The sequence below is a fragment of the Nyctereutes procyonoides genome, unplaced genomic scaffold, assembly GCF_905146905.1.
Source record: "Nyctereutes procyonoides isolate TBG_1078 unplaced genomic scaffold, NYPRO_anot_genome, whole genome shotgun sequence".
Classification (NCBI taxonomy): domain Eukaryota; kingdom Metazoa; phylum Chordata; class Mammalia; order Carnivora; family Canidae; genus Nyctereutes; species Nyctereutes procyonoides.
Genome location: NW_026575135.1, coordinates 66,833,411 through 66,858,227, shown reverse-complemented (window position 1 = coordinate 66,858,227; position 24,817 = coordinate 66,833,411). Strand labels below are relative to the sequence as shown.

Sequence of the window (24,817 nt, the reverse complement as noted above, 5' to 3'; positions counted from 1 at the left end):
CAGGTTATTTCTGGCCTCTTAAAAAATTGGAATAAAGTTTTGTCTTCAAAGAAGTCTTACCCTCAGCCTCCCCTCCAGGGTTCAAGCTATTTGTTTCCTCCAACCATTTCTCATAGGACAAATATTTTCAGGATTTGAGCAGACTAAATGACAAGCCCCCCCCCCCCCGTTTCTGTTGTCTCTAATGTACTGCTTAGTTTTAGCTAGATAGAATCCCTGTGAATCATGTGGTCTTTAGCCCTACTGATGGATTTGAAGCACCTAGGGAACTTTGAAGGATTTTGTTTAATTTGCAGATACTAAGTTTTAGTTGATAGGGGATGGTATCTGGGCATCAATATTGTCTAAAGTATTAGTGAAGAAGAGGTAGGGCCCTTTCTACCAAAATTACCTGGGGCCCAGGAGGATTCAATCCCAGGAGGATTGAAGACACATCTAGCTGAGTCTTGAGAAAGCTTATTCAGCATTTTAGAAGAAGGTAATTTTGATCATTTATCAAATGGTTCTTCAATGCTTGGCATTGGGCTAAGTATGAACTCAATTATTGATAAAATTCGTAAGAACTTGAGGCTTAAAGTGATTAAGTGATCTGACCAAGGTGATTGCCAGGAGCAAGGAGGCAAGGAGATGGCACACTAAATCCTTTGGCCCTTGAGCTAAACTGCCTCTCGATACAGCTCTCTGAACTAGCGCATATAGCCCTTATAGAACAAGAGCTTGACAACAAGAATGGTGGCTCTTGGAATCTAAGGGTCAGTTGTTCTTAGGCTGATAGGCTGAGTGTAGGTGAGAGCTGGAGTTAGTGGTGGTGATGGTAGAGGGGACATTGCTATCCAGATCACTTGGTGCCACAGGCTGAGTAAACTCAGATAGGATGGGTTTCTTTGACTGTTGGCATAGCTCCACATCTTTACCAAGGAGCATCCTGAATATAGGAGGTAAAACATCAGGGGGAGGACTGTTCTTTGAAGAGGCTCAGTGGCCTGGCTGCCCAGGCTTTTAATGCAGTGGAAGCTAATAGGTGTAAAAGTCCCCATCCTGATCCTCTTGATCCTGCCTCTCCAAAACTTTAGAGCATAACAGGCTTTTTCCCCTAAAGAGTAGGTGAAGAAAACTATGTATATTTATTTATATGGCTGTCTCTTAGAGTTGATTAAAGACAGGGCTTGTGTCTGACATACTGACTGTTCCATTATGTTTGTTCCTGATCCCCTTACAGACCGGAAGACCTGACTATTAGGTGCACATAGCCAATTATGTTAAACACAACTCCTCACAATCTGTCTTTAGATACTTTCTGACCATCTCACTTAAGCACATGCTCACCATGGAGCTGTTTTACTAGAGACCATAATAAGAAAGCTTGGAGCTCCTAAGGGAGCATTTTCTATACCTTATTTTATATTATTATTAAAAAAAAAACCCCTTTCTAGTTGCATTTATGTTGATTTTTCAGGGATTACTCCAGCCTATGAACCTGTAAGCATTCAGCAACCAGATAAAAATTCTGTTTGTTACTTGCAAATACTGACAGTCATAGGTGACTAATGGGTTGTGACCTATTTATGGAATATTCTTTTTAAGTTTGTCACAGGGACAGACTGGGATCAGGTTGGACCTATATCTTAAGTTTTAGTCACAGATTATTCACGTTGCTTTCTCAAAACTGTAATTGGTTATCTTCACTTTGATTCTCCCAGAAACCTACCTAAGTCAATGTTGTGAGGCCAGGAAGTTACTAAGAGGTCAGGGAGCACCAGTGTAGGAAAGTGAGCTGATAGAGGAGAGACAGCAAGTGAGTGTCCCTTATTTTCATTATTATTTTTTAAAATTTATTTATTCATGAGAGACACACACAGAGAGAGGCAGAGAAACAGGCAGAGGGAGAAGCAGGCTCCATGCAGGAAGCCTGACGTGGGACTCGATTCTGGGTCTCCAGGATTACGCCCTGGGCCGAAGGCGGCGCTAAACCGATGAGCCACTGGGCTGCCCATGAGTGTGCCTTCTTAAATCGCCTCCCATAGTGGGATAGTTGATCTGCACACAAAATGACTGGAAGGTAATTCAAAACAGAGGCCTTAGAATTACTTGCCAAGGAGCAAAGAATCTGAGGTATCTCTGTCCCCATAGCTTTCATTCAGTGGCTGAAGATTTCTCCTGGCAGCCCTCGCATACACACCGTCCTTAGCGATGCAGGGTTTGGCTGTGGGAAGTCTGGTCAGGCACACATGGAAATGGTATACTTGAGAGAAGTCAGGGGGAACATACTGAATACAATAAATGTAGTATCTGAGGGGGTAGATTGAGTTCAATGTATTTCCCATGAGAGATGAACATAAATTGAAATATTTTATTGATTATTACTAAGTTTGTCCACTACATGTCTTCAGAGGTTAAACTATTCATTGTTGTGAGAACTGCACACAATTTATAGAATTAGACATTAAAATGGGTTTTGGTCCATAATAATCTCTGAAAATTTTTGAATCCTGTATCTCTCTTCCAAAATCATTGTGGCTTCCAGGCTTGTTAGTTGGCTTCCAATTTACACGGACTTGGTATCTAATTTGTGTCCAGCTTAGGCTAGTCACTTAGACTTTCAGTATAAGCTCATATGCATTATACTCTAAGTTTTCTAACTGCAACGTAATTTTTAAAATGAGTATATTTGAATTGCTAAAGGAACAAATAATCATTGTAATAGATAAAAGACAGTTTGAAATTCTGTGATGCTTCTTGCATCAAGATGGGGTCTGTGTTCTGGGCCCTTTGTTTTGGTTTGGCTCTGTGACTAAGTTACTGGCAGCTTCCATTTCCTGTCCTTGCTAATGCTAACATTTGCAATGGTCCCTCTCATTAACTCATCTTCTGACATGAGAATTTCTCAGATAACCTGGTGTGGCCCTCTGTAGATGCATCAATAGCCCCAGCTGAATTCCCAGCAGATAGCCAGCATCAGCTGTGAGCCATGAGAAGGAGTTATTTTGGGTGTTATTTTGGGTGTTATTTTGGGTGTCCATTCTAGCCAAGCCTTGTGTGAGTGCTGTTCCAGATGGCCTCTCACTGCAACCTTATGGGACACCCCACCTGTGAACTAAACAACTCGACCAGTCAACCTACAGACCCATGAGAAATAGCGAAACAATCTTCTTTTAAACCACTAAGTTTTTCAGGAGGTTTGTTAGGCTGAAACTGGTAACTGTACCACCTATTTGAGTTTTCTTAGAAGGTTTTTTAGAGTTACAAAAATGTTACTAATACTTATTTATAAGGAGGTCGCTTACTTTGAGCTAGAGATTGACTTTCAATTTTCCATGTAAGAAAGTCAAAGGAAACGATGGGAGCAGAAGTACAGAGGTGTATGCAGTCTGACGTTTGGAAAAATAGAAGTAATTTAGTTTTAGTAAGATGTTTTTATTTAAATATTCATCTATTTGATAGAGAGAGAGAGAGATAGAAAGAGAGAGAGAGTGCAGAAGTGGGAAGGAGAGGGAGCAGCAGGCTCCCCACTGAGCTGGAAGCCTGACACAGGGCTTAATCCCAGGACCCTGAGATCATGACCTGAGCCAAAGGCAGTTGCTTAACCAACTGAGCCACCCAGTACTCCAGTTTTAGTAAGATTAAAGCAAGGATAGTAAGTTGATTAGTGATGGAGACTCCTATGTACCTGTCAAGGACCTGTGTCCTTGGTTCTAACTGCTCTCAGGAAGCTAACAGTCTTAGATCATTAATTAATTGGGTACTAGTAAACACATGGGCTCATTCATATTGATAATAAATACATTAATTAGCAGTGAATATGGCTGGCTCATACATTTAGTTATCCAGAGACTTACTGAGCACTTATTAGGTGCTAGATGTTAAGGCAATTACAATACCAAAAAGCTTCTTTGAAGTTGGGAGTGTCACTTATATCTAAATGTTGAAGTAAAAACATACACAAGCAGCGAACGTTAGATAGATAAATAAACCTTTGAAAGGTTCCAAGAGTTGACCAAGAACATATGAACATGGACCCCGACACAAGAGGGAATTCTTTATGTAGTTGTGTGTCTGTTGACATCTTGCAAAGGAACTACCACCACAATCCCAATCTGATACCATAGTAATACTTGCTTTCAAAAAAGATGCTGTTGGGTATTTTATGAAATGTTAGTAACAGTAAAAGTGAGTACTTAAATAGCATGAATCATGTGCTAAGCACCAGTTTAAGTGCTTTAAATTTATTAACTTTTAAAACAGCTAATGTGGTAATACTAGTATTGTCCCCATTTTTGAGAGAAGCTTTAAGGAGTCATGACATTGCCTTAAGTCACACAGGGATAAATGGCAGAGGCGGGATCTTCAGGTCACCATTTCTAACCAGTACACAGTGCCTCTCATTAACAAGCTATGACTTTGATTTGGAAGTGTTTCACAAAAAGGTTACTTTTAAATGACAATTTGGTGACATCCTTTTGCTTTCTTTGTATATTACCTCTGGAAACTCTTGAAAAACAATACCAATATTACCTGGTCAAAACATCCGTCAGTCTATTGTTCAGCTGTTTTACACCATTCCTGTCTCATACTTGAATGTAGGACTAAGTTGTTGTTGTTGCTGTTGTTTTAATTATTGCAACGAATACTTTAATACAACAAAGTCCTGATTCTATTTTGCTCACCACTGGGGGCCAATAACCCAATATTTGACCCAGCACGTATGTTCATTGCTTCATCAAACATTTGTGAAAAAGTAACTATTTGGTTAAGCAAGGAGGCTCAAATGCATGAATACTGCTGGTTGAAAGCATATCTATGCCATGTTTTTAACCTCGATGCTCTTGTTTGAAGATGGTCATGGATTTGGCCAAAAGGTGCAGCTTGCAGTGAGGAGTGTGGAAGGCGAAGGCAGAGGGATATCCCTGTGCAAGAGGGATATTCTTTTTTTTTTTTTTTTAGGATTTTATTTATTCATGAGAGACACACAGAGAGAGGCAGAGACATAGTCAGAGGGAGAAGCAGGCTCCCTGTGGGGATCCCGATGTGGGACTCGATCCCAGAACCCCGGGATCATATCCTGAGCTGAAGGCAGATGTGCAACCACTGAGCCATCTGGGAAACCCAGCAAGAGGCATATTCAGAGTAGTTCTTGTTTATTATGGGAATCATTGCCTCATTGGCTTCCAAGGACAACTGGGAATAAGTAGACCACCAGTACTTTCTGATACTGACCTAGACCACACCCCAGAGAGATGAATTGTTTGGAGCATTCTTAGAAATAATAGAAGCTATCCTTTATGGAGGGGACACACACACACACACACACACACACACACACACACACTATATGCCAGGCCCTGTTGTAAGCATTGTCCCATAGCAACTGCATGATGTAGAAACTACTACGACTCCATTTTAAAATGAGACAATGGGTTCAGAAATGGAAACTTGGAGGTACTGCATAACTGCTAAGTGTTGGGGCCAGGGTTTTAACTGGTGGGGTTCTGGAGAAATGGAATCTGTGACTCATAGGGTGAAATGCCCATCAGAGTGAGATCTACTTGCCCGTTTTCTTATTTGAGACATAGATAGAAAATTCATTCTCATTGAATTTGGCAATGCCACACTGCTAGGTGACCTTAGATGCATTTTAATCTTACTCTTTGGGGGCTCTTGGGGACACTTGGGAACTCTACTTGTAGTCACTGTTGGTGATACTTGAATAAATCTAAGTGGGGCTGGATGAACATACAGAGTAGGCTGCTTAAAATCAGGATGGATGGTATGCCTGTGTCAAGACTCAGAGTGAGGCAAAGATGAAGGACGTAATATCATGTGTCCTTCCCAGCAGTAGTACTTGAGAGTGGATCTTGCTGATGAAAAGAAAAACCCAAGAACACAACCTCATGTTTTAAAAGCCTGGAGGTAGTTATTGAAACCAGTGTATAATTGACAGTAGTTGAAGTCTCTAAATATAATCACAGAATTAAATGAGACATCTTGGAACTCTTGTTGAAAAAGTAGATCCAAGTGATAAAAAACAAAACAAAACAGAAACTTGATGTAGAACTCCAAATTAAAAAGAAACAAAGAAACAAAACTTATAAAAGGGGGAAAAGAGAGGGGGCTGCTGATGTAGTAGTGATCAGAACAGGCCTGGAGAAACCACAGGCCAAATGGACAACCCTGTGCCTAACTGCGGTGGAGGTGGAATCCATGCTCTTAACAGAAGGTAAAGTAATGGGATAAATGCCTCTTTTTCAGGATTTCCCACAATTCCAGTCTGAGATTTGCTTTGTCCCAATTAAAGCCTCACTTGGAATTTATGGATAAAAAGAGCTCATCCTTTGTAAGTGCTCAGGTTTGAAAGTATATAACCTCTGCTCTCCATCCTTCTCTCATTCCTCCTCTTGGCCTTTCAGAATCCAGTGGGTCCCTCTTGATCTCAGACCCTGAGCATGTGTATTGGTGGCAGCTGGCAGGGGAATGAACAGGACAGAGCAGATGTGGCAACAGCTGGAGTAAGTAGAGTTCATTTTGAAATTGCTTTTCAAATGAGGCTTATCCACACAGCTCATGGACCTGTTCATTGTGGTGTTCCTGGCTTAGTTAAAAATACAAAAATATTGTACTTGAATTAGGAAGTCTTAGAAAATGTTGAGAAAGTAATATTCTAATCTGAAGACCTAGATTTAAAAGGGAGGTTTCCCAGCATGCCTGATCCCTGAGGCATATGTAACGGTCTCTGTAGCCACTGATCCTGGTAGACCTTTTCCTGGAAAAATTTACCTAGTGAGAAAGTAAATTAATCTTAGAGATCTCAGCCTCTATGGAATTTCAACTAGAACTTGGACTAAACCTGGAATCTCTTCAAACAGGAGAGACAGGAGAGCATCCCATTTAATTGGTCTGGGGTTTAGCCTAGCCATCTGGATATTAAAAGATTCCCCAAGTGGCTCTAATGTACAAACAAGTTGCAGAATCATTGGTTTAGAAAGAATTCTTGGAGGCAATCATGATGCTCTGTTGGTGGGGAGATGTGTAACACTGCCTTTTGATGGTTAGGTCTGTTGACATCAGCATGAATTTGGAGCAAGGTAGAAAGCTTCCAGAGAAAAAGAAACTGGGATCCAAAGCTATGCCCATCACTTAGTGATCTGTGTGACTTTGGGGGAAAGGATTTAACTTCGCTATTTCGGTGTCCTACTTTACAAGGGATAATAGCACCTCCCTGTAGGGTCGCGGATAAAAAATTGAGATCATTTATGCAAAGTGTTAGGTACCAAACCTGCCACTTAGTATGTGCTCAGTGAATGTGGGTTTTCCCAATCCCCTCTCCCCTGTCATTCTGTTGAGGTCAGCCATATTCTAAAACATGTGTGTGTACTTGTGGGTATGTGTGTATAGATAGATGTGTGTGTGTAGATATGTATATCTGCATATGTATAACACGTGTGTTGACCCTTGGACAAAGTGGCAGTTAGGAATGCCATCCCTTTCCCCCATTAAAATAAAAAATCTGAAAGCAGAATTTTGGACTTCCCCAGAACCCCACGACTCATAACTTACTATGTACTGGCAGCTTTATCAGTAACATAAATAGTAACAGTTGATCAACGTGTATTTCATAAATTATATGTATTATATACTAAATTTGGATGATAAGGTAAGCCCCCCAAATGTTGAGAATATCCACAAGAAGAGAAAATACATTCACTGTACTGTATTGAAGAAGATGTGCATATAAGTGGGCCCATGCATTCAAACTCATGTGGAACACGTAATTAAATTAACCCGTCCTGGGGCATGGGTTATGCTCTTGGTGAAAGGAAAACTCAACACCTATTTGTTGATCTAAAGTGGATAATAAGATCAGTGCCCACTTGTAGGTGGAAACTGGGGCTGGAGGGACCCCAACCCAGAGGGAAGCTGCCTGGCATCTCCCCCACAGTGTATTCTCTATCTGCTTCGCATTAGTTAACAGAAGAATGCTAATATGAGCCTTCAGAAATAAGAATGGTGTTTATCAGCATCACACATGGCTCTTTCTCACTGGGGCACTGTGCTTGTATTTGGCTTACACGGTCAGGTTTCCTGTGAGAGTTTAAGCGACAAAAAGCCACCTACTATTGCAGAATTTTGAGAAATGTTTCAATTCCTCCTCTATAGAAGAGGAAAACGAGGCGCTATAAAATTAAATGATTGGTCAAGCTGTTCCTGCCAAGAGGTAACCAGAGTGTGCGGTGTACTTAGCTCTCTTATCCCAGGTCCATTCCCACCCCACTGCCTTCCCACCCCCACTGCCCTTTACCTCCATTGACTATAATGGTGCTTCTCAGACTTCGATCTATGTCAACCCCCCTGAGAATTTTGTGGAAATGCAGAATCTAAGTCGGTAGGTTTGGGGCCTGAAAGTCTGCATTTCTAGCCAGCTCTCATGTCAGAATTCAGCAGCCCTTTATCTATGTGGCAGTGACTTCTAGGTGCTTCCCTTAGGTGCCGTGCAGACTTGAAGACTGACATGCACCTCATACGTGTTCAGTGGCTTCCCTTTGGTAACATTCAGGCTGTCATTTGGAGCATGTTGCTTCTCATCAACATGAATCACAGTCTCACTGTTTGAAGGCCACCTCCCCACCAGACTCCTTCATTTCCTTCTCATTCCCCTCTCAGAAAATTCACTTTTCTTTTTAATTATTTTTTAAATATTATTTGTTTATTTATTTCTTCATTCATTCATTCTTGAGGGACACACAGAGAGAGGCAGAGACATAGGCAGAGGGAGAAGCAGGCTCCTGTGGGGAGCTTGATGTGGGACTGGATCCCAGGACCCTGGGATCATGACCTGAGCTGAAGGTAGATGCTCAGCTACTGAGCCAGCCAAGTGCCCCCTCACATAACTCACTTTTAAGACAGTGTTGATCTTTTCCTTGATTACTCGGTGTATTTTAGTATCCATAGGACCAGAATATACACCTCTCTAGATGGGAATTGATTCCTGACTTTGAGTAACTCCCAATATGTGTAAAACAACTGATAAATACATAGAGCAAAGAAAATCTGCCTATGTCAGCCTGCCCGGCACATGGTAGTGGGGAGTTGGAGACATTCTTATTCATAAGAATATCCTAAGCTGCACTGTCCTTATAATTTTCATCAGTGTTGTTTTATTATTCCCATTTGCTTTCCGCAGGTGGGCAGCTAGATCTTTGTACAGTGATCCTTTTAAAACTGTCGAGTTTCTGAAACAGCATTTGCTTCACTCACTCAGGGTCAGTGCTAGCCAGTTGTTGCTTAGCAATAATAATGACATGGTGAGAATTGTCTGATGGGCTTTGAACACCCCAAGCAGAGGCTAGCCAAGGGCAGCTGCTTGGTTAATTGTGGCCTCCAGTCATCACCAGGAGACCAGTGCTGATGAGGAAAGAAAAGAGCTGAAACCGCTACAAAATGCATCTTAAATCACGTTTTTTTTTTGGTATAAATATGCCCTGAAAAAAATTAACTGGTGATAAAATCCTTAATAGGCAGAGCATTTTCATGTGCTGGAAACCATGGATGTGGAAATCTGGCTTAAAACAACACATTTCTCCCCCTCAATGCGCCCCTACCCCACCCCCTGCAGGAGCTCAGGAGGTTATTCGATGGTATGTGTGGCTTCTGCCTTCTAGAATTCTCTGTGGTTGATGGATGTTGATGGCCAATGGCATTGATGGCAGAATGGTCACCTGAGGAATGGTTGCTTGTAAAATGTCATTTTTAAGCAGAGCCATTGGTGAATGATTGGAGTTTGTTTGTTGTCTTTTTTTTTTTTTTTTTTAAATATAACTCAGAATGAGCTGATTATGTTTCTACGCCTGGGGCCTTTCATGTCAAGTTTAAGTTGACAGTGGATCGCAAGTGCCAAGTTATAAAATCCTGAAAATAAGGGTTTCTACTGGAAACTTTAGAACTGTATGCTAGCAATTAGGGAGACTGAGTAATTCTCTGGATGATCTCATCATCTCTTTTCTCCTTGAAGCCCCCAGAGCTTTGTGGGCATGTGGCAGTTAGTGATCTACTGATAGAATGTGTATAGAATGTTGTCATTACCGATGACTGTTTCTCTTGTCATCTTGATGATACTATTAGGCTTCTGAGAACACGGAGACTCTCAAGTGTCCTGGGCTTAGGGCAGGACACTTGAGACCAGGAATCTGCAAGATAATTCAAATAAAGGGGAAGATGGACATAATCCCAAAGGGAGAGAAAGAATTTGGGTTCCGGATAGTAGTATTCTTACAGGTGATCATCAGATGTGATGTGCTGTTCAGAGATGAGTTTTTAGATGTTGCAAACGTCAAAGAATTCTCAGAGTCAGCTGGGAGACAGTGTGGCCCTGATGTTACATTTCATGAGTCTATTCTGAATTCTTTAAAGAATTATCCTAATTGGAGGTGGTTGACTCATTCTATGCTGTGAAGATAACCTGAGTATTTCTTGTGGTTCTCTTTACTTATTCTTGGAGCAAAAAACAAAATAGCAACAAGATTTTATTTTATTTATTTATTTTTTTTATTTTTTTTAATTTTTATTTATTTTATGATAGTCACAGAGAGAGAGAGAGAGGCACAGAGACACAGGCAGAGGGAGAAGCAGGCTCCATGCACCGGGAGCCCGACGTGGGATTCGATCCTGGGTCTCCAGGATCGCGCCCTGGGTCAAAGGCAGGCACTAAACCGCTGCGCCACCCAGGGATCCCTAGCAACAAGATTTTAAAGTTACTTTTGGGCATTGACTCATTAGCAGGTAGGATATCTGAACTTTGAAATTACGGTGTGAAGAATAACAGTTGGCCTCCAGAATTGCTGTATACCTCTAGCAAAATCCCTAAATAAGGTAATTGAAATTGAGGGGATTTGAGGTTTGTTTTTGAGCACAGCTGTACTTGGCTACAGAACACTGTAACTGCTACCCTCATATGGCTGTCATTGGTGATTGTTTTCCTTTCTGGAACATTATGGCTCTGGGATGCTACAATACACGTGCATGTGATGGGGGCTTCTGGAATCTCTAAGAGGACACCAAGGAAAGAGAGAAAGACCCCCAAAGAGGTGAAGAGAAATTAGGCTTGAAAAACCTATCTTGGAGAGAAGCTGTTTCCCAGTCTGCTACCGCGAGATCCATTGATCTGAAACATCCCAATTACAGAGTCACTCCCTTGATCAAAAACTGCAAGAGAAGATCAAAACAAAACCAAACCAAACCTGCAATGGGCTTCCCTGGGTCTAAAGAATAAAGTCTGCACACTGTATTCAGGCCTCTAGAATTCGACCCCAGCTAATCTTGCTCCCTAAATCAAAATCCATCTCACCCTGTTTGACCACATGAGAGGCTCTTTATTTCTGCCATGTTTGTTTCTGTTTCCCAGGAAGATCCTGATCACCTTGCTGCCAGGTAACTGCTTTATCTACCCTTACGTCCTGGACGGGATCATTGCCTGCCTTGGCCCCTCCCAGGAGAAAAGACTTAGCCGCCCTCCCCCCGCCGACCAAACTTTAGCCCATTCTCTTGCCTGGCTAGTCTGGATCGGGGCAGCTGCCTCAGGACTGCCTGAGTTAGGGCTGCAAGTTAAACTGTCCTAAGTCAGGCATGTGTGGTGTGCCCGGGAGGAGACGCAGCCAGATGGTTGTTTCCAGGTCAAGGACTTAGCCTGTCCTGTGGTGTTGATTCCTACTTTGTACCCGGGCTTCTGTTGTGACTGCTTTCCTAATGTCTTAATGAATCACCTGCTGGCTCTGGAGTCCCCATGCTCCCTACTTACCTTACCTGGATGCTGTAGGTCCCCTCCCCCCGACCCTCCATACTTAACCTGTAAACACCAGGACCCGCCTTATCCTGGCCAGCGGGACACCATGACTTCAGCTGCTCTGGTTCCTTTGAGACTACGTTGTGATCCGCAGACGGGTGTCTTCACAAGCTACCTTACTCTCTGAGGCTTCTAGAGTTTTGTTTTTCCGGGGGTATTTATCTGCTTTCCAACTGTGCAGTATTTAGCAGACTGTGGTCTGCAAAAGAAAGTCTCAAAATCTGTTTGGCCTGGACGTAGCATAGACAGAGCACCATGGACATGTGCTGCTTCTAGAACTTGGTGACTGAATCCAAAAGAATCCCCCAGTTGTGAAAATATTAGCATGCTTTATAAGAGCTAAAAGTCTTTGACAATTGGGAATAGGGAAAATATGGGAAAATAAGCTATTAATAGCCCTGGAAATTTTTAGAGAAAAAAAAAGTTACTGGCCCGACCGAGTTAATAGATTCTCTTCTGAAATTCAGAAAATGCCCATAAATTTGGTATTTGCTGAAATGACATACATGACCCAGATAAATGCCTGACTTCTGTCTGCTTCATATTTTGAAGAGAATTGTATGATGCACCTGAGATTATTTCTATCCACATTTGTTTTTATAATTATCATAAAAACGTATGTTTCAGAAAACTTTGGAACAAAAGCTCTGAGCAAAAAGTGAAAAAAGCTGACCTGTAATAACATCACCCAAGAGTAATTTTGATCATTTCACTCTTGTGTTCCCTATATAACACCCTATAAATCAGTTTTACCAAAATTGTATCCTTGTTCACACCCTTTTTGTAGCTAGCTTCTTTTTACTGACAAAAGTCCATGAACATATTGTCATCCCAAGAAATAGGTATCTATATCCTCCCTTCTAATGGACATAGAGTTCTTTACTTGATCTCCTGGGATTACATACTGTAGGGACTCGTCTTTTTGCTATTTTTAAAAAGCTGCAAAAATATCCTTCAGCCTACATCTTTGAGTGTTCCTTGGTATAAATATATAGAACTAGATAGCTGGACAAAGAACACAGCATTGTTGGCTTTTAGATTCTTATTGCTAAAGAGCCCTGAAGAAAGTTGGTGTCATTTTATCTTCCATCCAGCACTGTGGGGAGCTGCTCTTGTCTTTATATCTCATTGGAGTTACTGTGATGAATGGACTTCTTTTAAACCTTTGTTAAGGTGACAGGTACAACACATGGTGTCCTGTCTTCATATTTATTTAAATGGGTTTATTCATTGCGGAGATAGTTATACCTACTATGTGTCAGGAACTGTTCAAGGTGTGGGAGGCACGGAGAAAATCAAGACTGAAGTGTCCTTATCTGAGGAGTTAAAGGTTAAAAGGGGGGACTGATAGGCAGAAGAATTCTAGACAGAAATTTTATGCTGAGACTGACGAATCAAGTGTCTGACAAGCTGTATTGGAAAAGTGGTCATGAAAGACCAGTTTAAAGAGTTAACATTGATGCTAAGACCTGAGTGGCCAGGAGGAAGCCTTGAAGCCATCCTGGAGTGAGCTGCTGGTACAAAAGTGCTAAGGTCAAGGTTTAGGGTGGCTCTCTTCACAATAGCCAGAAGGTGGCAACCACCCAAGTGTCTGTCAGCTGGCGGATGGATAAGCACATGGGGTGATATCCCATATTATGAAGTGCTGCCCACTCATTTAAGAAGCAAGAGGTGCCAATACATGCTATACCACGGATGAACCTTGAAAATATTTGGCTAAGTGAAAGAAGCCATACAGCAAAGGCGACCTCCTGTGCGATAACATTTATAGGAAATAAGCTAGAACAGATAAATCCATGGTGACAGGAAGCACATGAGTCGTTGTCAGGGGCCAGGGGGTTGGAGTGACTGTTTCATGGGTCCTGAGCTTTATCCGGGGGTGATAGAAGTATTGTGGAGCTGGATAAGGATGACACAGAACATTGTAAATGTACTCAGTTACTGAATTGTATACGTTGACATTTTATTATGTTAATTTTATGTTCTGTGAACACAAGATCAATAAAAACATGCTAAGGTGAGATCAGCTTGCTGTGTGTAACAGGAGGGTGGGGGTGAGTACATGTGAGAGTGGTAGAGAGAGGTTTGAGTTTCTTGTGCCTCCCTCAGGGCAGAGTATTCTCATTTGTCTCCCTTGTTGAGAAGCAGTGGATCCTTGCCTATATGCTGTGGCAAGGGGGCTTCCTACCCCCCTTCTCCAGAACAGCCATGTTTCACTTCTTCTCCTCGAGAGCTGGAGATGAACACCTGGTCCCCAGGTAGGGTAGGTGGATTTGTGTCCTCTGCTGCTATTTGTTTTCGTTGTGAGAGGAGTCTGGGGAAGGGGAGGAGGGATGTTTTGTGTCTCTCCCCCAGCAGCTGCTGATAGCCTTCTGCAGACCAGCCTCCCCAGGGTGGTGGTGGGAGTTGTGGGGTCTCCTGCTCTTTCTCCAGGCTTGCTTGTGGGAAAGGGTCTTGTCAGGGACTGCATGCTTCGCATGAGTGTAGCCCACTGTAGCCCATACTTGGCCTTTATGAATTTCTTAGAACTTGAGCTGATTGCTTCTTACATGCTGGTTTGGTGGCTACTTCTTCCTGCCAAGTTCTGTCCAGAGCGAAAGAGTTAATACTGCTCATCCCTGCTTGGAAGGGCTTGTGGCTCTTGGCAATCCTGTTCTCGTGGTTGCCTAGCATGCTCAGCTCCAGTAAAGTTAGGATTTTGTAGATAATCTTTTTCTTACTGTTAGGTTGTTCACTTACAGATTTCTGTATTGCAAGTGTAGATGGAAGAGTCTCTATATTTTTAGTTTGTGCACAGGCAAGTGAATCCATCTTTTTTTCCTTTTATGGGTTCTGCTTATGGTCACATTTTTAGGAATGAAAAAACTTTACTCCCCAAAAACTATATGAATATTCATCTCGATGTTTTAAATTTATTTTACTGCTTTTTGTATTTAGATCTTTAATCAATGTGGAATTTACTCTAGGGTGAAATTTAAAGTAGATAATCATCTTTGCCCTCTAAAAGAAGAGTTTTTAAACACAATTTATCAAATAATCCATCCTTTTTACTTGAAATAGTACCTTTATAACATACTTAATACTTTTTTCTATTTATGCATTTTCTGTTATGATGGATCAACCTGTCTTCTGTTTTTTTTTTTTTTCCACAGTGCCACTAAGTTTTAACTATTGTAGCTTTATAATGTGTTTTAACTGATGGGATAATTCTACTATCATTATTCATCTTTAAAAGAAAAAAAGATATGGTTGACATTTGCCTTTTCTTTTCCCCCTCTGTCATTGTCTTTGAAGTTTTTTAGAAGTTCCTCTTGGAATTTTGATGGTGATCCGGTTAAATATCATAGCAGTTTACTGAGGACATGACACATTTAAAAGAACTTATTTCTCTTCAGGAATGTATAATGCTTTTAATTCAACCTGTAGGTCTTCCAACAAAATTTTGTTAATATTTATCTTGCTATAATTTCTTCTTACTGAATGAGATTCCTCTCATATTTTCTGACTACTACTGGTATATTAGAAATTTTTAATATGAATAAGAGCTAACATATTTAATGATACTTACACGCCAAGTTCTAGGGCAAGGAATTTTGGATGCTGTCATTTAATTCTGGCAATGTTCTTCTGAATTCGGTATGAATTTAGGTCTATTCATAGAAAAAAACTAAACTGAGAAACAAGTAAACTGTAATCTTACATACAAGTATATGTCAGAATTAGGAGTTGAAAAAGCAGTCAGTCTCTGGTTATAAGATTTTCTGAGTAATTTTCTGAGCTTTTTGAGGGCAGTCATATCTGAAAATACTAATTTTATATCCTTATTATAAATGTTACATGTCTTTTTATCTCTATTTTCATTTGTTATAGTTGAAGCATTATATGAAATCATGGTGGTAATAGCATTCTCATTTTCTTTTTACTTATTTTCAATGTCCTTAGATGCTCACCATCAGGTCTGATATTAGCTGTAGATCTTAAGTGGATTTTATTTTATATTTGTTTAAAATAATTTTTTTAAAGATTTATTTTTTTATAAGATTTTGAGTGCAAGCGAGCATGGGGAGAGGGAGGGGGAGAGGATGAAGCAGACTCCCTTCCTGATGTGGGGCTTGATGATCTCAGGACCCCAGGATCATGATCTGAGCCTAGACGCAGATCTTTTTATTTTAGAGAGAAAGTGTGAATGAGTGATGGGGAGGGAGAGAATCCTCAAGCACACTCCCAGCTGAGCATGGAGCTTGACACAGGACTTGATCTAAACACACTGAAATTAAGATCTGAACTTACATCCAGAGGGGAATGCCTAACTGAGCCACCCAGGCGCCCCTAAGAAGATATTAAAATATTAATTTCTTTATTCTTCATGATTTTTAGTAAATCAAGAATGGGTCTTTAATTGCTTTTCCTGTGTGTGTTAGATAGTCAGATTTTCTCTTTTGTGACTTACTGTTTTTATGGTGTTTTACTATATTTCCTATGATGTAAAAATTGTGGAATTTCTACCGGAATTCCATTTGATTATCACTAATTAAAAAAAATAACTAGATTCGATAATTATTTTGAGTTTTGTTTTCCACTCAGTTTTCATAAGTGAATTTCATTGTTGCATTTTTTGGTGCTAATTTGATAGGTTTAATACCAGAATTTTTCTGCATTTTTTAATACACTGAGAAGGTGTACACAATTTGTTAGATTTGAGAACCAATTAATTAATGTAGGAACTGTCAAAAACCAAACCAAAACAAATAAACAAACAAAACAACTGAAGACCAGGAGTCCATTGGAGGAATATCTCTTGGTCAGCATTTTTAATTTAATCAGTAGAGAGGTATATTCAGATACTATAATTCGTCTTGGACTAGATATGATAATTTGTACTTCCTAGAGTATCCTATTAAAGTTTTCAAGTATATTGATGTATAATTTTCCATTTTATGTAATATTCTCTAGAGAATACAAAATCTATACTTCTCTGGTTACATTTCATTTCTCTTTTTTATTTTACCTAGATAAATCTTGCTACTTTGTCTTTTTTAAATACATATTTTCAAATATGTGACTCTGAGCTTTATTGATGTATTCTATGTTGTAACTTAAGACTTTCTTAGACATAGGCAGAAGGTAATAGTATTGGCCCTCAGTACTGTCATAAGGCTTTGATGAGACAGTAAATACTGTTTTGCACAGTAGTGGTTGTGGGATTAGCCCTTTAAAAAACCCAGCCATTATTACTGGGTCTTGTTTTAAACAAATTAATTGCTCTATTCCTCTTTAGGTTAATGATATAACTTTTTTTTTTTTTAAGATTTTACTTATTTGAGGGAGGGAGAGAGAGAGAGAGAGAGGCAGAGGCAGAGGCAGAGGGTGAAGCAGACTCTCCACTGAGCAGGGAGCCTGAGCCTGGGACCCTGAAATCACGACCTGAGCCATCCAGGTGTCCCAATATTATGACTCTTTTAAGGTTTATGCTAATTAAAGGCTATTTGCTTTTTCTATGTGTTTGCATTCACCCATACCCTACAAGTTTATTTTTGAGAGTTGACATTAAGGTTTCTGAGCAGTCTGTAAGCAAAGCTTGAATTTCATTTTTGGCTTAATAATTACTTAAAATAACACTTGAAAGACTGGTGTTTTAATTTCCAATTCAGTTAGTAGGATTTTTTTGAGTTATTTCTAATTGTACTACATTTTTAAAAAAGATTTTATTCATGAGAGACACAGAGAGGCAGAGACATAGGCAGAGGGAGAAGCAGGCTCTCTGTGGAGAGCCCGATGCAGGACTTGATCTCAAGGTCCTAGGATCCAAAGTCCATCTGAGCCAAAGACAGACGCTCAACCGCTGAGCCACCCATGTGCCCCTGTACTACATTTTTTATTAAGGGATATAGACTATTCTATTTATTACATTTTTTTATTAAGGGATATAGACTATTCTATTTATACCATGAGGGATTGGTTGAGATTTTATTTTGTGAGTTTTTTTTTTTTTTTTACTTATTTCTTAAAATAGTGGGAAAAAGTTGCGATTCTCTGTTTGAATGATACCAAGTATAAGATATACTGATAAACACCATTAATTAAACCTAATGATTAATTTCTTCTCTAAAGCTAAGGAAAAGATTTCAAATGCTGATAGCTGAAAAAGTAATGATCTGGTTGAAGTAGGGTATGCAATAATAGTTAAAAAAAATCCATGGAACTAAGCCTAGATTTATAAATCGATTAGGATAATTTAGAGGAGGCAAAAATAATTTCAAAATATTTTTTTCAAAGGTGTAGTGAGCTTTTTACTTTACAGGTCAGGTCTTTCAATCACCTTAGGAAATTTTCTTCTATTGTATCTGTGAATATTGTTTTGTTGCACTTGTTTTATTCTCTTCAGGAACCCATATTATCCATATGTCCAATTTTATTTTTCTGTCTTCATATCTGTGAACTTCTGTCATTATTTTTAAGCATTTTGGGAAATCAACTTGGAATGTTTCCTGTAGGTCTTGGATTTGATTTTTCACGTAATGTTTCTCTATTTGTAGATTCCAAAATGAATCCTGATATTTTCAAGACAAGAGTTATTTAGGAAATCATTGTTTTTCATTAATTTGTTAAATCTGTTAAAAAATTTTCTCCTTAGCTTTATTACTTTTTCTTAACATTATTGGGAGCATGCCAATTTGTTGAAATTTTCATCTCCAAGCTGCAGACTATTTGTCAAAGCACTTTTCTCATCTCAATCTTGCCATTATTTCTTCTTTTTTGGTTTGTACTATATTTAAAGGGGCCTGATGCTTTCTTCTGTTCTTTATCTATGGTTGAACAAAATGCAGATTTTGGTGTCTGGCCAATGAAATTCTTGGTTGCGATGTTCTAAACTAGCAAAGCATACTGCTAGAAGACAGGTTGATGGCCACAACTTCTGATTCAGTGCCTATTTCATGTGGGAGCCTGTGTACCAATGAGGTATGCTGTACAGCCTTCTGTCTCCCTCCTAAACACTCAGAGTATAGAGAAGAAATTTTTTTCAACCAGTGTCATTATAACCACCTCCAACCTTTGATTTCCTCTGTTAAATATACACACTATTGCTCATGCTGCTTTAAGTGTTAATGGATAATAGGCTACTCTTGAGCTGGCCTACATAATTCTCCCACCTGCTGATTTTGCTTAGTATTTAATAAGTAGTGCTTACTTCAAAACTTTTTCCAATTCTCTGATTAAAATCATGTAATCTAATTGATAGCCTATAAAGTGATAAATATGTCAAGAAATAAAGAACATTTCCTATGAGATGGATGTTTGGAAAGGTAAATTGCTAATGAATAATACTGCCAAATAGATTTCAACAAGAAAACTGTGAAAGATGGTAACATGTAAAACTCTATCAAGATTTTACTCTTACATTATTTTTATGAGAACACTGAGTTTTAAAATATTCCTTAAAAAACTAAAACTTGAGATTATAGTTAATGCAATTATTCTGAGAGTGAACTCTAGTCAATGGGTTTACTGCCAAAGGAAAGGCCTTTATGTACTGTATCAAAATATTTGCAAAATACTTCTTTATATTTAAGTTAAAATGTGATAATAAATGCTTCGCTTTTCTGCTTTAACCAAGAATAGACCAGATTTTACCAAATGCATGAGCTTCTGCACATAGTAGCTGTTGGCAGTCATTGGCTTCTACTAAGAAGCTCTTTGTCTTTTCCCTTGTATAGCATTTTGTTATTGTGTTTAACCTTAAGATTGCAAAGCCCCACCACTTATAAGCCACTGTGTTCTTTACCTTGCATTTTCTGGGAGTTGGGAGAGCTTAATAAAAGTCACATGACATAGAGTAAAGAAAAAAAAGTGTAGGTTAAGATGATAAACACACACATGTGCTTGCTTATAGACACACACATATGCAGGAAGACTTCTTGTTAGCATCATTTTTCCCAGCTATCACTTTGTAAGGAAAAATGAAAGGTAAGACCCAGGTTTTCTTGAAGAGAGAAGTTAGGGAGGCAAACTTTATGTGTCACAGAAAATGAAGGAACTCAAGGTGCAATGCAGTGGGAGTTCTGCCTTCATGCTGTAAACTCATTTGTCAAAATAATAGATGGTGTGTCTGCACAGATGACCTATATAGTCTGTCATTATCTTGGTTTGATTAGACAGCTAAACTGTTTTGTAGACTGAAGAAGATTGTAAATAAAATTGGGGGCTAAATGTTGTATGCCTGTGGAGAAAGCAAAAGTGAGTGTTAAGAATCTAAATTTATTCAAATAATTTCAGATGTCTAGAGTTACAGAAGAAATCAATTATCTTTGGGCCTCTTTGTGCTATGATAACAACCACTTATCTGTGTACATGGAGAACTTGCTAGAACATTAGAGGGTGCAACATACATAATAATACTGTGTAAGAAGTTGCTCCTAACAGCTGATTATGTCTGTTAATTTTCTTGTTATTTTAGGAACCAACTTAATAAGAGTTCATTGTTAAAAAGTCATAGGGATAAAATGGATCCTATATGGATGCTTTCAAATACTTACTTGTTTTAATTATTGAAGCCAACCTGAATTGCATATTCTCTTTGGCAAATGGCAGTTGGAGTCATTGTAGAGGATACTCACATCTTTTACTTGTTATAAATGATGACAATGGGCCTGTTTTTAGTTTGTCTCTGTTGGTTGCCATAGTTTCCTAGGATACAATGACTCCTAGTTACCATGGGCACACCACTGGCTAGGGCTGAAATGCTCTCTATCAGGATGCAACTGCTTATCTCGGAGTAGAGTCTGCCTAACACCACATTATTGGAAGTTTCAAAATGGAAGCATTAGAAATAATAATAAAATAAAAGCAAGGACTCTTCTTGCCCCCAAAAGGCATAATGTTACAGAAAAGGTAGCTAATTGCAAGCAAGTAGAAATAGCATTAAAATTCACAGAGAAAACGAAGAGCAAGGGAGATGGACTGAGAACAGGGGACAGACACAGCAGGAGATTAAGGAGATAGGGAAGAAAGAAGTTAGAGACATTATTAAATAATTGGCATAACATGAGTTGAACAGAATTTTTTTAAAATGGGTTTTCTTAAAGATGTTTTAACAGTAATGGCTCTGGTTTTTGTCTTCTGTTTTGCATGGATTTGAGGTAATCGTGCCTCTTTATCTCTTCCTCAGTGTATATCAATTAAAAAATGTATTGCTGAAGAATTCATGATTTTGAAGGCTGTTTTCTTCAACTTTAAATCAAGTCCTCTTCTACAGTTTGCTGTGCTAATATTTTTGGTTTATTATTTTTTTAAGATTTTATTTATTTATTCATGACAAACACAGAGAGAGGCAGAGCATAGGCAGAGAGAGAAGCAGGCTCCATCCAGGGAGCCTGATGTAGGACTCAGTCTTGGGACTCAGGATCATATCCTGGGTTGAAGACAGGCGCTCAACCACTGAGCCACCCAGGTGTCCCATATTTTTGGTTTCATATGTGGATTTCATTTGTGTCTTTTCCTGTTTGCCAATTTCCTAGGTCTTCTCGTAGAGCTGGTTTCCATTACCATCGTTTTCTCCCTACTGTTAAAGAAAAGAGGAGCTACTACTGTTTGATAAGAGAAAGGGAGAAGGTGTAGAAATAGTTGAAATGAGGGGAAAAAAATTGACTAATATGCATAATATTCGTAAGAACACTCAAGACCTTTCCTTCTTATCTTCTAACTAATTATTGTTTATATAGAGGACATCTATTGATTTTTATAGATTGATTTTTAGAACCTGCTAATTTACTAAATCCTCCTGATCCTGTACATAGTTTCCCAGTCAATTATCTGATTTCTAAAAGCACCAAAAAGGTGAAATACTTAGATGTAAACTTGACAAAACTTATGATGAGCTATGAAAAACCTGCTTTAAACTTAGGGGATTATTTTGGTTTAAATGAATTTATAGGTTCATCTAGTCCCTATAAAAATAGGTAGTTATTTTCCCCCCAGAACCTGGAAAAAAAAAAAAAAAGCTAAAATTAACCTTGAAAAGAAAAATGGGCAACACCAGTTAGAGAAATTCTGAGAAAAAATACGGGAGAAAAATCCTAAAAGATATTTTAAAGAGTAATGATGATGACTATATTTGACAATATGGAAGAAGTAAAAAGCTCAAAGAAATAAAATTGAGAATGTAAGAACTGGGATAGAGTTGGGAATAACAAAGGACCCTGAAATCCTAAGGAATTAACACAAAGACTTTTCTTTGTGGCTCATGCTCAGTGTTTATTTTGGGTCAGTGGAATGCTAGGTAGTCTGTCAGGGATCCAGTCCTGGCTTGGCTCCCATAGGTCCTAGCAGCAGGGTGAAAGAGTGTGGGGGAAAGACATAGTTACTCCCCCTCTCTTGTCCTGGAAATGGAGCACATAGGTCAGACATGGCTTTGCCTCACTACAAGGAGGCTGAGAATCTCTGACTTCTATGCATCTAGGAGATAGTAGGAAAGTCTATGGTAGCGGTGTGAGGCCTACTTCCAAATACATGTGGGAATGTAGTTTACAATACAGGTGCCATTCAAATCTATAGGGAAAAGGGATATTGCTCAATGGTTTTGGTGGGAAAGCATGAAGTGCTGGAGGATGAGCAAACAAAATTCCTTCCTCCTATACCAGCCAAAATTGCAAATGGGGGAAAAATAGAAAAGAAAGGAATTTCTAGAAGGGAGATGGAACAGGTTTAATCTTCGGAGGACCAAGTACTTTGTAAACAGGACACCAAATTCATAAAGAAAATAAACTACATAAGAGAAAATGGTCAGAGGTTTCAACTGGCAAATTGGAAAACAAATACCTAAAATGACCAACCTCAAACCCATTCACAATTAATTGCAAATAAAAAAAGAATAAAATACTTTCTTTTTTTTTAAAGGAAAATTTGATACCAAGTACTAGTGAGTATTTTTAGAAATGTGTACATTCACTTATCAATGTAAGGTGTATACATTGGTAAAAACATACTTATTTTTGAAGCACTTCAATGGTTCAGTGGTTGAGTGTCTGTCTTTGGCTCAGGGCATGATCCTGGGATGGAGTTCCCCATTGGGCTACCCACAGGGAGCCTGCTTCTTCAACTGCCTATGTCTCTGTCTGCCTCTCTGTCTCTCATGAATAAATAAATAAAATCTTAAACACTTTTTTTGTTTGTTTTTTACAAGAAATGAAAATGTGTGTATTGATATAACTGTTAGGAATTTACTCTGTGGACATATTTGTAAGAAATACCCCACTGACCAATGCTCATTGAAAAATTGTCCATGGTTTCAACAAAAGTGATAAAGTGTCCCTCAGAGAGAATTGGATGAATGAAATATGCTTTACTATTCATGTATAGGTGTACCACAGAGTTCTTTTAAAAATGTTAAGGAAGTAGATCTGTGTATGTTGGTATATAAATATCTTACAATGACATTATTACATGGAAACCCAAGGTACAGAAAACTAGGAATATTATTTTGATTATGTGTGAATATTTTTACATCTATAGGTGAATTACTTATCTCTGTATATTTTCCTACCCTTTTACTTAGAATTAAAAGAATCTTAATAGTGGTGATTATTTTGGAGAAGGTCATAAGGGATGTTTCTGTGGGCGATGTAGATTTTTCCTTCCTTCTTTCCTTCCTTCCTTCCTTCCTTCCTTCCTTCCTTCCTTCCTTCCTTCCTTCCTTCCTTTATTTATTTAAAAGATTTTATTTAGGGATCCCTGGGTGGCGCAGCGGTTTGGCGCCTGCCTTTGGCCCAAGGCGCGATCCTGGAGACCCGGGATCGAATCCCACGTCGGGCTCCCGGTGCATGGAGCCTGCTTCTCTCTCTGCCTGTGTCTGCCTCTCTCTCTCTGTGACTATCATAAATAAAAAAAAATATTTTATTTATTCATGAGAGACACACAGAGAGAGGCAGAAAGAGACGCAGGCTCCCTGTGAGAAGCCCGATGCTGTACTCCATCCCAGGACCCCTGGATATAACCTGAGCCACCCAGGCACACCAATTTTCCTTCTTTTAAATTGACTTTACTTGAACTAATTTTTTTATGTCACAGTGAAGTTTATGTGGTAACTTTTATTGATTTATTTTGTATTTCTTATTTAACAAACACAACTTTCCTATGTATTCATATGAAACAACCAATATAAACTTTTTCCCCCACATTATTTTTCAAATATGAAAGAGAAACAGAAAGAGGTCAAATTAGAAACTGACAAGTTTCCTGTAGATGGATTCAGCCTCCCAATCCTGAATCTCATGTCTCCCTGAATATTTTTTGTTTCTTTTCCAGCTTTAATTAGATGACATTGGTAGAATCTTACACATAGTTAGAGATGCTAATCCACACATAAACATGGGGAAATGATGACCATGGTCATGTTAATTAACATACTCACCATCACACAGGGTTAACATTTTTTGGTGTGCGTGGTGACAATGCATAAGCTCTGTTCTCAGCAAATTTCAGTCTGAGTGTTTGGTTTTTTAATATTTTTTATTTTTAAATAATCTCTATACCCAACATGGGGTTCAAACCCACAACCCCCAAATCAGGAGTTGCATGCTCTACCAACTGAGCCAGCCAGGCACTCCTGTTCTCAGCAAATTTCAGGTGTATAATACAGGATTGTTACCTAGAGTTGCCATGCTGTACATTCAATTCCTGAAATATCCTCTTAGAATTGCAAACTTATGCCCTTGGACCAACATCTAACATTTTGCCCCCAACTCCAGGCCCTGCTAACACTATTCAACTCTCTTGTTTTTATGAACATGACTTTAAAAAAAAAAAAAAACAACACTTTATTTTCTGTCAATTTCAAGGAGTCTCAATAAATGAACTTTTCAAGATCAAAGTTCCTTGGATTTATATCTTTATTAACACTGATTTTTTAAATATCTAATTTAGCAGGGTAATTCCCAGGTACCTATATACATATACAAAGAGGTCTATGTTTTAAGGTATTTATTGATGCAT

General features: G+C 39.0%; 1 long non-coding RNA gene across 1 annotated transcript in view; it reads left to right on the top strand.

The window, feature by feature from the left end:
• LOC129495087 (uncharacterized) overlaps nucleotides 1-24,817 on the top strand; it is a 567,660-nt gene that overhangs the window by 52,297 nt on the left and 490,546 nt on the right. The window contains exon 3 of the long non-coding RNA XR_008661454.1: nucleotides 6,405-6,503. This is a non-coding gene — a long non-coding RNA (uncharacterized LOC129495087). The remainder of the gene's footprint in view (nucleotides 1-6,404; nucleotides 6,504-24,817) is intronic.